Source organism: Canis lupus, chromosome 19, assembly GCF_011100685.1.
Source record: "Canis lupus familiaris isolate Mischka breed German Shepherd chromosome 19, alternate assembly UU_Cfam_GSD_1.0, whole genome shotgun sequence".
Lineage (NCBI taxonomy): Eukaryota > Metazoa > Chordata > Mammalia > Carnivora > Canidae > Canis > Canis lupus.
In genome coordinates, this window is record NC_049240.1 from 22,786,305 (window position 1) to 22,798,623 (window position 12,319).

General features: G+C 41.5%; 1 long non-coding RNA gene across 2 annotated transcripts in view; it reads right to left on the reverse strand.

Annotated features, from left to right (window-relative positions):
- Positions 1 to 10,595: 10,595 nt before the first annotated feature.
- Positions 10,596 to 12,319, reverse strand: part of LOC111091051 — a 72,760-nt gene continuing 71,036 nt past the window's right edge. For both annotated transcript variants that reach the window (XR_005373771.1, XR_005373772.1), the window contains one exon: positions 10,596 to 10,943. This is a non-coding gene — a long non-coding RNA (uncharacterized LOC111091051). The remainder of the gene's footprint in view (positions 10,944 to 12,319) is intronic.

A 12,319-nucleotide genomic window follows, 5' to 3' on the forward strand; every position in this document is an offset into this window, starting at 1 on the left:
CCATCCCATTTCTCAGGAATCACTGCCCTTCGATGCCTTATTGTCCATTGTCTTAAAAGTAATTGTTCCATATATTTTCCTTGTAGTTTTAAAAGATGTTCCAGGAAGGGAAATAAATCCAAGCCCAGTTACTCTATCTTGGCAGAAACAAGTCTGCAAGAAGGATTTTTAACCCTAAGTACAATAACCTCACTTAAATATTGTGGTAGATACTTATAGGAAGTTCACAGAGTATACTATGTTTTCATAGCGCTTCACACATCTATGTCGCCACTGGAATGCATATCACTACTCAAGCTGGTATACGGTAGGTCCAAAATTCTTGAGATTAGGATGTTAACTTTCTGACTATGTAAAGATAAGAAGAAGAAAAAGAAGAATAGAAGAAGGAAGGAGAAGGAAGAGAAGATCCTGCTATTCGCCATCCCATGAGACTCACGCGGACTCACGCCCATCAAGACACCAGCAGCTCACCCCCTAACCGACCGCCCGCCATACCTGCCGCCCCCCGCCATCCGCCCGCCGCCCGCCGCACGACCTCCACTACCCCCCCTCCCGCCTCCCTACGAAGAAAACAACGACAGCCTCAGTTGTTGTTCTCAAGTTTGAGGAAGATTTGGATTTTCCCCTCCACAGAATTATATCATATGGGCATTCAAACACAACATGAAAATTTAGATCAGTTGGAGCAAGTTTCAAGGGATCAATTTCTGATACGCTCCAAGACAGATACCAAGACTCAAACCCACCCTCTGCCTTTCCCCAAAAACAAATAGGAAAAATAAAAAGAATGTACTTTGGGAAGACAGGAAAGTGACATAGAATATAAAAATAGGTTCATTCATTCACATCATTTATCATCCATGCACTTAGAAACTTATTGATGATTCATTTATATATAAGCATCTATTATGGAGCAAGGTTTATACTACATGTTTATAGAAGAAGGGGAACGTCTTCTGCTATCACTCCAACTTTTCCCACTCTAGTCACCAGCACTCACCCCACAACAGTTCACCCCCATCATGTATACACAACACTCTCCCGATGACTTCTGTATTACTACCACACTGCCACCTTTCCAAAGGGTCTGGCCCACCAGAGGGAATATAGGCCTCCTAAAGTTCTAACAGTCACCTCTTAGGCCTGGGTCTGTGTAGTGATTTCATGACTGCTGAGCTAAGACAAGAGTGTGAAGGAGCTTTCCTATAAGTGAAAAGTGTGAGGAGTCAAATGGAGAAGAGGGCCTAAATAGGACCTGCAAAGATCAAATAATTGTTCTGCCTCCAGAAAGCACACTTTTCCCCCCAAACTTGAAAGCTAACTTTGGGTAAAATCTCTCTTTCCTAAGAAAGCTGACTTGACTTGATTTTTCTAGGTTTTGGTCTGTTCAGCTTCTTGTTTGAGTAGGGAAGAAAGGAGGGAAGTACTTTGATTTGAATAATAAATCCTAAACACAGAATTATTGTGAAAATTCAATAAGCTAATCTACAAATCTTGGAACAAAATGGAAACCCACTATTTGCCCAGCTAGATTTTATACAAAGGAAAAAGTCTTATGAAAATACCATTCTAGGGCAGCCCAGGTGGCTCAGCGATTTAGCGCTGCCTTCAGCCCAGGGCCTGATCCTGGAGATCCAGGATCAAGTCCCATGTCAGGCTTCCTGCATGGAGCCTGCTTCTCCCTCTGCCTGTGTCTCTTCCTCTCTCTCTATCTCTCTCCGTGTCTCTCATGAATAAATAAATAAATAAAATCTTTAAAAAAAGAAAATACCATTCTACATTTTTCCTGAGGTAAAAATTTTCCAAACCTATGAGACTTCTGTGACAATGGAAAGGAATAATGAGCCCACATGATGAACTTCCCATTTCTTTTGCTTCTGGAGAATAGGCAAATATCATAATACACTGTTTATAGAATGAAGTCAACCAAGGCACCTCTAATTTTCCAGCAAACTCTAAATCTTGGAGTAAAAGGAAGAAAAATTAAAGTTGCCTCTTAGCCCAAACCAGCTGTTCCTCCTTGCTGCCAGATTATCCACATGGAAAGTGAAAAATATCACCAGGCTCCTGGGTGTTCCATTTGTCACCATTCCAGCACATTCCTTTGTAGAAGCACCTGGCAGAGGCCATGATTTCTTAAACCTTTCCATTAAGATTACTCTCATTTTTGCCAATGTCATTGCTCTAGTCTTGGGGATCTATGTGCTATGGCTTCATGTACATCTTAAGCCAATGTTTTAATGTAGCAGCCTAGAGAATCCAGAAAGTTAAAAAACTAAGACATATATTATTTGTACAGGAAAATGACTTGCTTATGTTGCTATTTGATATTTCTAATTACTTCTATCCATACATAAACTTAATGTAAGTTGAACTCCTTTTCTGGCCCAAAGTTCACCCTTACCTGTTATCTGTTAATTTCAAGCCTGCAGTGTGAGTAGAGGGGCTTTTGCTCCCACACCTCGCACGGCAGGGAAGAAGGCTCCACAGATCCACTGAGCAGCTTCCCACCCCTGCTCTCATTACAGACACAGCCTGCAGGCTCTCCCACCCACATGCCATGTTGGCATGGCAGCCTTCTGTCACATTCATCAAACTCTGTCCTGACAACTTTGGACATATAATGGGGCAAAGCTTGGCCTGATAAAAGGAACTCTCACCCTGCCTCTAGACACGTCTGGTATCAAACCCAGTTTCAGCCCAAATAAATCATTCTCTATCAATAACATAATCTTTCAAACCTTACTTTCTTTACCAGCTAAATAGGGATAATAAGATGAATGGATAAGGTTATTTTGATTATTAAGTGAAATAATATGTGTTTAATGGGTACAATGCCCAATAAAGTTCAATTCCCCTTCTTCTCTCCTCTGAACTAAGTATGGGAGTCAACTCCACTTTGCCTTATAACTCTAACCATTGGTGGCAGCTGTCCTACTGCTTGTTTTTGAAGGATCCTCAGGCTGCATATGGATCCTTCAAGGAAAGAATGCACATTTGTAGGGTCAAGGGCAGATGCAGGATGCCTTTTCTGATATTTACTCAACATTCCTACATAAGACCATTCATTGAAGGCAGAGATCAGGGTTTATTTAACTGTGCACCTTACTACTGAGCAAATTGTAGTGACTTCTATTGGTTGAATCCTTGAGTAAGTGAATAATGTTTCAATGGATGAGTTGATAGACAGATGAGCAGATGATGGATAAATGAATTAATTCTTTTTTTCTATTTCTTTTTTTTAATAAATTAAATTTTTATTGGTGTTCAATTTACCAACATACAGAATAATGCCCAGTGCTCATCCTGTCAAGTGCCTACCTCAGTGCCCTTCACCCATTCACCACATTCCACGCCCTCCTCCCCTTCCACCACCCCTAGTTCATTTCCCAGAGTTAGGAGTCTTTATGTTCTGTCTCCCTTTCTGATATTACCCAAACATTTCTTCTCTCATCCCTTATATTCCCTTTCACTATTATTTATATTCCCCAAATAAATGAGAACATATAATGTTTGTCCTTCTCTGATTGACTTACTTCACTCAGCATAATACCCTCCAGTTCCATCCATGTTGAAGCAAATGGTGGGTATTTGTCGTTTCTAATGGCTGAGTAATATTCCATTGTATACATAGACCACATCTTCTTTATCCATTCATCTTTCGATGGACACCGAGGCTCCTTCCACAGTTTGGCTATTCTGGATATTACTGCTATAAACATCGGGGTGCAGGTGTCCCGGCGTTTCCTTGCATCTGTATCTTTGGGGTAAATCCCCAACAGTGCAATTGCTGGGTCGTAGGACAGGTCTATTTTTAACTCTTTGAGGAACCTCCACACAGTTTTCCAGAGTGGCTGCACCAGTTCATAATCCCACCAACAGTGTAAGAGGGTTCCCTTTTCTCCACATCCTCTCCAACATTTGTGGTTTCCTGCCTTGTTAATTTTCCCCATTCTCACTGGTGTGAGGTGGTATCTCATTGTGGTTTTGATTTATATTTCCCTGATGGCAAGGGATGCGGAGCATTTTCTCATGTGCATGTTGGCCATGTCTATACCTTCCTCTGTGAGGTTTCTCTTCATGTCTTCTGCCCATTTCATGATTGGATTGTTTGTTTCTTTGGTGTTGAGTTTAATAAGTTCATTATAGATCTTGGAAACTAGCCCTTTATATGATGCGTCATTTGCAAATATCTTCTCCCATTCTGTAGGTTGTCTTTTAGTTTTGTTGACTGTATCCTTTGCTGTGCAAAAGCTTCTTATATTGATGAAGTCCCAGTAGTTCATTTTTGCTTTTGTTTCTTTTGCCTTCGTGGATGTATCTTGCAAGAAGTTACTATGGCTGAGTTCAAAAAGGGCGTTGCCTGTGTTTTCCTCTAGGATTTTGATGGAATCTTGTCTCACATTGAGATCTTTCATCCATTTTGAGTTTATCTTTGTGTCTGGTGCAAGAGAGTGGTCTAGTTTCATTCTTCTGCATGTGGATGTCCAATTTTTGCCAGCACCATCTACTGAAGAGCCTCTCTTTCTTCCAGTGGAGAGTCTTTCCTCCTTTATTGAATATTAGTTGACCATAAAGTTCAGGGTCCACTTCTGCGTTCTCTATTCTGTTCCAGTGATCTATGTGTCTGTTTTTGTGCCAGTACCACACTGTCTTGATGACCACAGCTTTGTAGTACAACCTGAAATCTGGCATTGTGATGCCCCCAGATATGGTTTCTTTGTTAAAATTCCCCTGGCTATTTGGGGTCTTTTCTGATTCCACACAAATCTTAAAACAATTTGTTCTAACTCTCTGAAGAAAGTCCATGGTATTTTGATAGGGATTGCATTAAATGTGTAAATTGCCCTGGATAACATTGACATTTTCACAATATTAATTCTGCCAATCCATGAGCATATAATATTTTTCCATCTCTTTGTGTCTTCTTCAATTTCTTTCAGAAGTGTTCTATAGTTTTTAGGGTATAGATCCTTTACCTCTTTGGTGAGGTTTATTCCTAGGTATCTTATGCTTTTGGGTGCAATTGTAAATGGGATTGACTCCTTAATTTCTCTTTTCAGTCTCATTGTTAGTGTACAGAAATGCCATTGATTTCTGGGCATTGATTTTTTATCCTGCCATGCTACCAAACTGCTGTTTGAGTTCTAGCAATCTTGGGGTGGAGGCTTTCGGACTTTGTATGTAGAGTATCATGTCATCGGTGAAGAGGGAGAGTTTGACTTCTTCTTTGCCAATTTGAATGCCTTTAATGTCTTTTTGTTGTCTGATTGCTGAGGCTAGGACTTCCAGTATTATGTTGAATAGCAGTGGGGAGTGGACATCCCTGTCTTGTTTGTGATCTTAGAGGAAAGACTCCCAGTGCTTCCCCATTGAGAATGATATTTGCTGTGGGCTTTTCGTAGATGGCTTTCAGATGTTGAGGAAAGTTCCCTCTATCCCTACACTCTGAAGAGTTTTGATCAGGAATGGATGCTGTATTTTGTCAAATGCTTTCTCTGCATCTAATGAGAGGATCATATGGTCCTTGGTTTTTCTCTTGCTGATATGATGAATCACACTGATTGTTTTACGAGTGTCGAACCAGCCTTGCATCCCGGGGATAAATCCTACTTGGTCATGGTGAATAATTTTCTTAATGTATTGTTGGATCCTATTGGCTAGTATCTTGTTGAGAAGTTGAGCATCCATGTTCATCAGGGATATTGGTCTGCAATTCTCCTTTTTGGTGGGGTTTGTCTGGTTTTGGAATTAAGGTGATGCTGGCCTCATGGAACGAATTTGGAAGTACTCCATCTCTTTCTATCTTTCAGAACAGCTTTAGTAGAATAGGTATGATTTCTTCTTTAAACGTTTGATAGAATTCCCCTGGGAAGCCATCTGGCCCTGGACTCTTGTGTCTTGGGAGGTTTTTGATGACTGCTTCAATTTCCTCCCTGGTTATTGGCCTGTTCAGGTTTTCTATTTCTTCCTGTTCCAGTTTTGGTAGTTTGTGGCTTTCCAGGAATGCGTCCATTTCTTCTAGATTGCCTAATTTATTGGTGTATAGCTGTTCATAATATGTTTTTAAAATCGTTTGTATTTCCTTGGTGTTGGTAGTGATCTCTCCTTTCTCATTCATGATTTCACTAATTTGAGTCTTCTCTCTCTTCTTTATAATAAGGCTGGCTAATGGTTTATCTATCTTATTAATTCTTTCAAAGAACCAACTCCTGGTTCTGTTGATCTGTTCCACATTTCTTCTGGTCTCGTTTTCGTTGAGTTCTGCTCGAATCTTTATTAACTCTCTTCTTCTGCTGGGTGTAGGATCTATTTGCTGTTTTTTCTCTAGCTCCTTTATGTGTAAGGTTAGCTTTTGTATTTGAGTTCTTTCCAGTTTTTGATTTGATGTTTGTATTGTGATGTATTTCCCCCTTAGGACTGCTTTTCCTTTATCCCAAAGATTTTGAATGGTTGTATCTTCATTCTCATTAATTCCCATGAAACTTTTAAATTCTTCCTTAATTTCCTGGTTGACCCTTTCATCTTTTAGCTGGATGGTCCTTAACCTCCACGCGTTTGAGGGCCTTCCAAACTTCTTGTTGTGATTTAGTTCTAATTTCAAGGCATTATGGTTTGAGAATATGCAGGGGACAATCCCAACCTTTTGGTATCGGTTCAGACCTGATTTGTAACCCAGTATGTGGCCTATTCTGGAGAAAGTTCCACGTGCATTTGAGAAGAATGTTTATTTAGTTGTGTTTGGATGTAAATTTCTGTAGATATCTGTGAAATCCATCTGGTCCAGTATATCATTTAAAGCTCTCGTTTCTTTGGAGATGTTGTGCTTAGATCTATCGAGTATAGAAAGAGCTAGATTGAAGTCACCAAGTATAAGTGGATTATTATCTAAGTATTTCTTCACTTTGGTTATTAATTGATTTATATATTTGGCAGCTCCCATATTCAGGACATATATATTGAGGATTGTTAAGTCCTCTTCGTGGATAGATCCTTTAAGTATGATATAGTGTCCCTGTTCATCTCTCACTACAGTCTTCGGGGTAAATTTTAGTTTATCTGATATAAGGATGGCTACCCCTGCTTTCTTTTGAGGACAATTTGAATGGTCAATGGTTTTCCAACCTTTTATTTTCAGGCTGTAGGTGTCCTTCTGTCTAAAATGAGTCTCTTGTAGACAGCAAATAGATGGGACCTGCTTTTTTATCCAGTTGAAAACCCTGCGCCTTTTGATGGGGTCATTAAACCCGTTCACGTTCAGAGTTAGTATTTAAAGGTATGAGTTTAGTGTCATCAGGATATCTATTCAGTCCCTGGTTTTGTGGATTGTTCCACTGAACTTCTTCTTAAAGGGGAATTTTAAGAGTCCCCCTTAAAATTTCTTCAGAGCTGGTTTGGAGGCCAGTTCCTGCCTGTCTTGGAACTTGTTTATCTCTCCTTCCATTTTGAATTAGAGCCTTGCTGGATAAAGTATTGTTGGTTGCATGTTCTTCTCATTAGGACCCTGAATATATCCTGCCAGCCCTTTCTGGCCCGCCAGGTCTCTGTGGAGAGGTCTGCTACCCTAATTCTCCTCCCCATAAAAGTCAGGGATTTCTTGTCTCTTGCTGCTTTAAGGATCTTCTCTTTATCTTTGGAATTTGGAAGCTTAACTATTAAATGTTGAGGTGTTGAACGGTTTTTATTGATTTTAGGGGGGGGAATCTCTCTATCTCCTGGATCTGAATGCCTTTTTCCCTTCTCAGATTAGGAAAGTTTTCAGCTATGATTTGGTCAAATACATATTCTGGCCCTCTGTCCCTTTCGGTGCCCTTGGGAACCCCAATGAAACGTAGGTTTTTCTTCCTCAGGCTGTCGTTTATTTCCCTTAATCTATCTTCATGGTCTTTTAATTGTTTGTCTCTTTTTTCCTCAGTTTCCCTCTGTGCCATCAACTTGTCTTCTATGTCAGTCACTCGTTCTTCCACCTCCTTAACCCTCGTCGTTAGGACTTCTAGATTGGATTGCATCTCATTCAATTGATTTTTAATTTATGCCTGATTGGATCTAAATTCTGCAGTCATGAAGTCTCTTGTTTCCTTTATGCTTTTTTCTAGAGCCAGCAGTAGCTGTATAATATTGCTTCTGAATTGGCTTTCTGACATTGAATTGTAATCCAAATTTTGTAACTCTGTGGGAGAGAGGACTGTTTCTGATTCTTTCTTTTGAGGTGAGGTTTTCCTTCTAGTCATTTTGCTCAGTGCAGAGTGGCCAGAAAGAAGTTCTATTGGGAAAAGGAGAAAAAGAGAGGAGAGAAAGAAGGAAAGAAAAGAGAAAAAGAAAAAAGGAAGAAAAAAAGGAAAAAAGAAAAGAAAAAGGGAAAGAAATAGAAAGAAAGGAAAAAAGGGGGGAAGCAAATAAATCAAAAAGCAAAAACAAAACAAAACAAAACAAAAACCACGGGGGAGTATCTTCTGATTCTGTATACTTAAGTCCCTTGACTTCCTTTTGGAACTTGTCCATCTAGTTGGTCTTCTGGGGGAGGGGCCTGTTGTGCTGATTTTCAGGTGTTAGCACTTGGGGGAGCTGCTCTGCCCCTGCCTGGTGCAGGGCTCAATGAGTGATGTTTATCCTGTTTATCTGGTGAGGCCACTGTGAGGCTCAGTGGGGGTTGTTTACCCCGTGAGGCCCCAGGAGGAACAACCGCAGTGGCGGGGCCAGCTCTGAAGCCCTGGAGTCAGCTCCCGCAGTAACCACGGAGCTCTCCGTCTGCAGGGCCTGGAGGCTCCCGGGCGGGGCCGCTGATCTGCTCAGCTCGGGGCAGGAGCGTCCTCGCTGATCTGGGCCCTCCCGGCCTCTGCCTGTCCCGGGGGAGGCCGGATCCTGGACTGTGTCCCCGCGCCCTGTGCTCCGGCGCCTGAGCTGTTGGATTCGCTCCCGCCCCGCAGCCCCCTCCGCGGAGCCGCCCCCGAGCCCCCCCTAGCTGCTCCCGCCCCGCAGCCCCCTCCGCGGAGCCGCCCCCGAGCCCCCCGAGCTGCTCCGGGTCCCCCGTGCGCGCTGCAGCCCTTAGGGAGCTCGGCGCACTCTCCGGGGCGCAGGTGCCTGTTAGTGTCCCCGGGAGCCCGAGGGCATCCCCGCCCTCCTGGGTCCTGCTCCACCTCCCTGGAGCCCCTTTTCCCCCCGGGAAGGTCGGTGCAGCTCCTGCTTCTCCGGGACGGGTATCTCCTGTCCTGGGGACACTCGCCCCGGCCTCAGCCCGGCTCCTCGCGGGCCCCTCCCCCTTGGAGGCCTTTTGTTTCTTTATTTCTTTTTCCCCGTCTTCCTACCTTGATAGAAGCGCAAACTCTTCTCACTGTAGCATTCCAGGTGTTCTCTCTTTAAATCTCAGGCCGAATTTGTAGATTTTCAGGATGATTTGCAGGTTATCTAGGTAATTTGGTGGGGACAGGTGTTTTGGAGACCCTACTCTTCTGCCATCTTGCCCCTCCTCCCTAAATGAATTAATTCTAATGCATGCTGTTATTTCTTCCTGCCTATCTCTGACACTTGGAATTTTTTGCTCTATTATGATCCAGATTCTCCTAAAGAAACTCTTCACTGGCACCCTGGGTTCTGTCTGTCCAGGCAATGACAGCTCAGGGCCTTATTTCTAGGGCCAATGGACACTCATCAAAGATGGCATTTGGACAGAATAATCCTGATATTGATGATGACTAGTGGAATTATTTCTTCAACTCTATCATGTTCCTGCTTCATGTAGACTTTTTACCTCAGTGATCTGCATGTAAGAGGAAAATGATCAAATACTTCATTATTAGAGTTATTTGTCTACCCTAGCTGGACCAGCACAAGAATGTGAATTTGACTTAAATAACATTGGCTCCATGGCTTCTAACTCTAATCTCAGCCAGTTTGGTGGTTATCAGATGTACGTGTGAGGCTTGTGAAAAGGAAGTTTTCCTTGCCCCCATCTATGACGATTTTGATTCTCAGAATCTTTTTTTCAATAAACTCCCGAGTGACTGATGACCAGCACCAGGACCTGCTCTATTTGTATCTACCAGTACCAAAACACTAATTCCAGGATATGAGAAGCTTCCTCCATATACATGGGGGCCTAATTGGAAGTCCACAAGCAAATATCTTAGGATAGCATGAAGGGGCAGGACAATTCCTGGGTTTGGCCATTCTTGGCAAGCATATTCCACTAGCTAGCAATTCCTACACTCTTACCCCTCAAGTCGGTTTAAGCCTGGTTGCTTTACTGTGCCTTACTCTGGTCCTCACCTGTGGCATTTAGCCTGTGTTAGGGGGATAAATTGCTCATACCTGAGACTCTGTATCTATATGCTAATTTTCTCCTACACAAGAGAACCAGTTTCCTGCATTTTCCTTCAATATGGATATATATCTTTTGATGAATTTTTCCCTTGGGACTTACTATCTTTTCTGCCTGCACACACCTTAGAGACCTACAATGGCAGAAACACACCCACAGAGAGAATATTTTTACAAGCCCTGGGGCAGTAGCCATAATAAATTACTTTGTCTTCTATCATAGTTCAATATGAGCACTATTCTCAGGACTGTAATTTTATCTTCCTTTATTTGGCTAGACAGTAATAGGGCCCCATTTGGTATGTGCCTGGGGTGAAGCACATTTAATACCCCAAAGGAGATAGCAATGTGTCCAGGCAAAGATCACCAGGTCCCAGGGTTTGGAGATGCAAACAAGCTACTAACTTTGATAAGTGACATGGGCCAGAGCTAGGTCAGAAAATGGGTACAGTACATGGAAACTTGCAAATTAGTAGAAACTAGGAAAAACATAGCTACAGAGATCTTGGCTGCATGATTGGAGAGGGAGTGAACTTCATATGATGAATGCAGATGAAGCCCTGGCATGGAGATCCATTGTGAATTGGTGATGGTGGCAAGATCAAAGTAGGGGCCTGGAGGTTCTAGAATGGGATAAAACATCAAGGTGAGTTATGTCAGCTACAGGCTGGAGTATTTTAAACTGTTGTGGACCTACACAAATCATGGTAGGGGCAACTTCAGCAAAGCTTGAAAAGTGTACACCTAAGGGTAGGCAAGCAGGACAAGGGGAGTATGGGATGATCTAAGTCTTCAGGACGACTTTCTTGGACAAGTTTCTTGAAGCATGAAACTGGGCCTGGAGTGCTGGGCAGCATTCCACCAAAGAAGCAGGATGAAGAATATTAATACAAAACCCAGAGTGAGCCATTCCTGATTTATTCCTTTTGGTATCAGCATATCATATCTTTGCTTATATATTTCTTTTGACTTATTCCTGTCAGCTATAAGTAGCATGTAGTTGAGTCTTAATTCCAATACCCACTTCTGCCTTTTAATTGGGGTACATGGACACCCCCATTTAATGTGATTGCTGATTTGTTTAGCTTTAAATCTAGCATGCTGCATTGTTTTTATTTTTGCCACATCTATTTTTATTTTCTATTTTTGTTTTTGACTCACTTTTCCTTCTTTTTCTGCTTTCTTTTGTATTTAATATTTTTGTGATTCCATATTATCTTGCTTTTTGGCTCATCAGCTATATATAATTCCTTATTCTGTTCTTTAACAGTTGTTTTAGGGATTATAGTATAAATCTTCACTCCATCATGGTCTACCATTAAGTAATATTGTAACATTTCATGTGTGGTAACCAAGAGTGCATCTTGATTCCTCTCACCTGGACTTTGTGCTACTTTTGTGATGCATTTTACTTTTACATATATCGCTTACCCCAAAATGCATGGATATTATTTTTATTTTAACAGTTATCTTTTAAAGAGATTTAAAAAGCAGGAAAAGAATCTCATACTTTTACTCATGTAGTTACTACTTCCAGTGTTCTTAATCTTTGTGTAGAGAGTTATGCGCTTTTCTAGTATGTTTCCCTTCTACCCGAAAGGCTTATCTGAACATTTCCTATGTAGTAGCTACTGCTAATGGATACTTTTTGGCTGCATGTATCTGAAAAAGTTTTTATTTTATGTTAATTTTTACAAGATATCTTTGCTAAGCACTTAATTATTTAAAGATACATCTTCTTTTAGAACAAACAATCCTAAAACTTATATGGGACCACAAAAGACCCCGAAGTGTCAAAGCAATCTTGAAAAAGAAAAGTAAAGCTAGACTTCAAGTTATATCACAAAGCTGTAGTGAACGAGATCATATGGTACTGACACAGTAACAGACACACAGAACAATGGAACAGAAGACTCAGAAATGAATCCATAACTATATGGTCAACTAATCTTTGATAAAGCAGGAGACAATATCCATTGAGGGAAAAAAGACATTTTCT